This window comes from Silene latifolia, chromosome 5, assembly GCF_048544455.1.
Source record: "Silene latifolia isolate original U9 population chromosome 5, ASM4854445v1, whole genome shotgun sequence".
Taxonomy (NCBI): domain Eukaryota; kingdom Viridiplantae; phylum Streptophyta; class Magnoliopsida; order Caryophyllales; family Caryophyllaceae; genus Silene; species Silene latifolia.
The window spans coordinates 1,977,563-1,983,562 of record NC_133530.1 but is presented as its reverse complement, the minus strand read 5'-3'; positions in this window follow the sequence as shown (position 1 = coordinate 1,983,562).

Below are 6,000 nucleotides of genomic sequence, written 5' to 3'. Positions count from 1 at the left end.
TGGATATAAGATGACATACCAACAGGAACGACGCGGCCTGCTTTGATGTACTCACGGTAGACGGGACAGTTCCTCCTCCAATGTCCAGTCTTGTGACAATGGTGGCACTCTATGTCACCGCCCTTGCTCTTTGCCTTGCCCTGTGAGCCACTAATCTCACCAGGCGCACTCTTACCGTTTTCTGGCTTCTTAAACTTTGGCTTACTTACAGCTAGGTCGCCATGAGCCTTGCTCTTACCTTTACCCTTGTTGGAAATCGTGAGAACATCCTGCTTCATGCTCCCACTCAATTTCATATCCTTCTCGGTCTGTACGAGAAGGGAGTGTAGCTTATGAGGACTCTTTTTCAAGTCATTCATGTAATAGTTCGCCCTGAAAAGGGCAAAACCATCGTGAAGAGAATGAAGCATTCGGTCAATGACAATGCTCTCACTGATTTTACAATTCAGTGTCTCCAGCTTCTCGACATTCTCAATCATGTGAAGAATGTGTGGGCTAACCGGTTGACCCTTCTGGAGTTTCGCATCAAAGAAGCGACAGGTATGTTCATATGTAACGATTCTCGGTGCTTTTGAGAACTCGTTAGTGAGCGTAGTGAAAATCTTGTTTGCACTTTGGGCAATGAAGCGTCTCTGCAAATTGGTTTCCATTGCAAAGATGAGTACGTTCTTTATCGCACCCGCTTCCATAACGAAGTCACTATAAGCGAGTGACTCGTTGACTCCTGCATTGGGGCCTGAGTTGACCGGTATTGGCTCAGTTAAGTACTTGAGCTTACCGTCAGCAATGGCAGCATTCCGTAGTGCCGCCTCCCGATCCGCAAAGTTGGACCCGTCATTTTTCGGGGACGTGTGAACCGATTCATGTTGTCCATAAAAACTTTCAGTCAGGACGCGCGATCAAGTGTGGCACTTGGCATTGGGATTTCGTTATTTCCAGCCATTTGTTGTAACAGTAAAATTAACGTGTTCTATACTGCGAAAAGAAAATTGAATAATAAGCCTATGCATCGATTTGATTTTTAAGTCTTATGCAATACTGTTATAATGCGAAGACTCGTGCATTTATACAATTGACCTTCCTCAAGAATTATATAAATGATCCCAAGACTCAATTATCGGTAAATTGATAAGCTAACCTTTTAGCTAATTCTACAGTTAGAATTCTTGGTCGATAAATTTCTGTAAATTCTATCTTTAGTCCATCATAATCACGAGAAACTCTTCGGACTATGATGTTGAGGTAAACTAAGTCAACACAACTACTTACCCAACGTAAAAGGGGTCATATTATGCCTACCGACGAAGAAGGGATTCATAGTTGTTTGCCCTTATAAAGACTAATCTCAATTTCCGTTTTAGAGGAAGATCCCATCAACTTCGTTTTAATTCATTTTAAATGAACTAATATCTAGCATGCGTGAATGAATAAACTAAGGTGATGGCTTAATAAGTATGTGACATCTGTATGTCCATGAAAACTAACATACAATATATATGAGTCAATTCTCATGTATTTTAAATCTATATGAGTCAATTCTCATGTATTTTAGTAGTAGGTGGTTTGGTTTAGGCGGAATATGATGCATTAACTAGCATGTGAATGAAAAACAATAAGAATAGTAAAACGTAAAAACAATAATAAAGTCCTAGTGTGGCCTATCCTATCAAAATGAACATAAATACAAGTTTGGAATCCATCCTTGGACCCAAGAAGCTTGTCTTGATGTTCCATCTTGATCCATGTAGCGGGAGTGAGCTCCAACCTCCATCTTTAGTCTTCTTTGAAATTACAATAAATAAAATTACATAATAAACCTATTTATTACATTCTAATTTCAAAAACCCAAAACTAAAGAAAAATAAAGGAGATTCGAGATCTCATAATTACATAAAAATTATGTTTCCTTCATTACGAAAACATAATTTGACTAAGGCCACACTAAGTATTACAAATTACAACCGATTGCAAAAATACGTAAATTAAACCATTCAAACGATTCATTCAACTAAATAAAATGCATCAACTAAAAAAAATTAAACATGCAAGACATAATTCTTTAATTATGTAGATTAATTTTATCCAAACCACCCATTTAAATTATCAAATTAAGTGACAATTTCTCAATTAATCACATTAATTTCAATCTTAATTCATATTAAACTTGTAATATGAATTTAATCCGTCAAAATTTTAAACTGCTTTAAAATGATTAGGTATCCATGAATTATGAACCGCTTCACAATAATTAATTGGCCACAACAAACCCAAAAAAATTTTCTTTAAAATTTATCTCGGTAAAAACCGAAACAACCCAAAAAAAACTTTTCTCGATTTTACAGCTAAAACCAAAAAAAACAATTTTTTTTTTTTTTTAAATCTGTCCAGCACGTGAACAGTAACAGAAACCAATTTTTTTTTTTTTTTTTTTTTTTACTTTTCTCCCGGCTGGATAGACAAAACAACAAAAACAACACGTTTTTATTTCTTTCTTCTTGCGGTTTTTCTGTAAAAATCATAACAAAACAAAATTTTTTTTTTTTTTTATTCTGGCCCCTGTGAACATTAACCACGTGAATAGTAACATAAAAAAAATTTCTTTTCTCGGATGCTTTTCAAATCGGCATAAACAAAAACAGCCGTAAAAAACTTTAATCGGTTTTTCAGGAGAAACCGAAAGAAAAAACAGATTTTTTTTTAAAGTACTGTTCATCCGTGAACAGTAACGGAAACGAAAAAAAAAAAAAATTCACGGCTCAAAAAAAAAAAATCCAGCCGATTACCTTTTTTCGCAAACCCTAATTATTGTTTTCAAACAATTTTATGAAAATTATCAAAATTAAAATTCGTGGTTGTCATCTAGTGAGGATCGAACCCATGACCTCTTGGTTTGTGTACCCTCACTATTACCACTATGACACATTCATCTTGTTAATATTAAATATAACCGATTACATTTAATTACGAATTAACAGATTAATTCGTCCAAGCTAACATTACATACATTTAATTAAATATAACTTATTATATTCAATTTACGAATTGACAGTTAATTCGTCTCAACTAATATTATTTAATCTTCATTAAATAATTGTCTCATCAACACATTGACTAACTGTTTAGTCATATAAGGCATCAATGTGATCATATTTCTATAGTCACATCTCTCAAACACATCCTATAGGTGTGACCTTTAGGGACCAGTTGATCACCGCCATCTGTATGATAATAACGTCAAACTTTCTAGCAAACCAACCGTTATTAGGTAAACGTTAATAAAAAGATTAAATATACGAAGTATACCCTTGTGAACCTGTAAGAGATTTACAAATGTTATCACACTAATTTGTGGAGGACACAAGCTCCAACACCGGTACCCTCAAATAACCATCGTTACTCCTCAAAATTTGTGTGACTGCTTTACCTGACCCGAGGTACCCTTTGTTTGATTTCCAGACATTTTTGTTCCGGAACCTCGTGATCTCCGAAAACCGTGTATTACACTTCAATTTCAGCCGTTCCGGAGGTCGTACGAGGTCACGTTTATTTTTCTCCCAGATTTTCTACCATGTGATCGCGGTCGATTCAGGTGGTACCTTATGCGATTTCATGCAAAAAAAAAAAACGTATACATCGCTTTTACATGATTATCCGATTTTCGGTAGAAGCTCGTTTAACGCATACTGGTATCCTCAAATAACCATTGTTGCTCCTCAAAATTTGTGTGGCACCTTTACATGACTCGAGGTACCCTCCGTTTGATTTTCGGACATTTTTGTTCCTGGATCCCGGGATCTCCGAAAATCGTGTATTATACACTTCAATTTCAGCCGTCCCGGAGGTTGTGCGGGGTCACGTTTCTTTATCTCCCAGATTTTCTACCATGTGTTCGTGGTTGGTTCAGGTGATACCTTATTCCATTTCATGAAAAAGAAAACAAGTATACATCGCTTTTACCCGATTATCCGATTTTCGGCGGAGGCTGATTTACCGCATACCGGTACCCTCAAATAACCATCATTACTCCTCAAAATTTGTGTGGCGGCGTTATCTGACCTGAAGCACCCTCTGTTGGATTTCAGGAGATTTTTGTTCCTGAACCTCGGAAACTCCGAAAACCGTGTATTATACATACACTTCAATTTCAGCCGCTCGGGAGGTCGTACGAAGCTACATTTCTTTTTCTCCTATATTTTCTACCATATGTCCAGGGTCAGTTCACGAGGTACCTTATTTGATTTCATGGAAAAAAGAACAAGCATACATCGCTTTTACACGATTATCTGGTTTTCAGTCGAGGCTGGTTTACCGCATACCAGTATTCTCAAATAACCATCGTTGCTCCTTAAAATTTGTTTGACCGCTTTATCTGGCCCGAGATACCCACCGTTTAATTACCGAACATTGTTTTTCTCCGGGACCCGAAATCCCCAAAACCGTGTATTATTTGAGGGTACCACATATCGATCGATAAACTTCAATTTGAGCTATACGGAAGGTCTTATCTAACCACATTTCTTTTTTTCTTTTTGTTCCGATTTTTTTAGCATGTGTTCAAGGTTGCTTCGGAGGTTCTCCTATTTGATTTCAGGCCTAAATAACAAGTAATAATCCATTATTAAAGATTATCCAATTTTCGGTTGAGGCATACATGTAGATTTGTCAAAAGATTACCCGACCCGAAAAACCTTTCGAAATCCGTTCGAAAATAACCTGATCGAACCCATTCGAAAATAACTTAAACCCAGAATGATCTGACCCGATAATAACGCTGATATTTAGGGTGAAGACCCGACACATAAACTGGGCCATAAATGGAAAAATTCATTGCAAATTTGTATTTAAAACAAATAAAACCAATATAAATTGGTTAAAATAATCTACAATTAACGGATTCTGAAATTCGGCAAAAACCGATGATCCGAAGGTTATTTATTTACTTATTATGCATGTTTTTTGAGATTGACCTGGCCAGAATACAAGACCTTGAAATTTGCACTACAGTTACTCTATCTAATATAAATGACCATGGTATAAAAGAGCATATGATTTAAAATAGAGACATATAGAGGTCACAAGAGTACTTTTGAGTCGTGTCTAAGTCGTTTTAGAGGTACCTAAGCGCTTAGTAGTAATTTTAAGACATACTGGCTCTCTTAAGAAAGTTTTGACAAAAAAAACTCCCCGCTATTGGAAGATCGTTAATAACTATCTGATTTCAAGGACTTATTATTCACGATTTTTGGCCAACTGAACTCCAGAATAAAAGGGTCCGAAATTCACACTTTAGTCACTCCATACCATATAAAAATGTCAATAGGTAACCTAAGAGGTATACAATTTGATATAAAGAAATTTAGAGGTCATAAAAGTACTTTTCAAGTCGTATTGAAAATATAAGAAACAAGCTGTATTTCGCCTTACACATTAGAACACTCTCAAGTAAGGTCAATTAGGAGGTTATGATCTTGTTGGGTCATTTTAATTCATAATTAAGCAAAAAATTAGGATGACACAAGGAGTGACCAAGGTAAGAAGAGGTCAATTGATGAACTCTTTTTCTCAAATTGACCTCCTTTGTGACCAATAAGTGTCCACATTTGATTGGTAGGAAGGTTGGAAAGTGGAAAAAAAATGATTGAGTTGATGACCTTAAATGGATCAAGGTAAAAAAGGTGAGATTAAAAGTAAAAGTGGATGATGCCCCAATCAAGTTAACTCTTGCTTGAGGATGGTTTTACCATTGCACGTTTAGCATTTAGTTGTCTTTATGATATAACACATCGATACCAGGAGATTTACATCTAAGCCTACTCTTTAGGTTAAGGCAATTAGGAGTCTACAATGTTGAAGGAAAAAGGTAATTAAAGATGGTTAATCCAAATTCCAAAGTAGTAACAAAGTGATCAAATGTAGGCATGTGGGTGACCTAATGGATCTGGCACTTAATAGAATGTCACGGAATTTGAGACTTTAATTTAATGTATAAATTCAGTACGG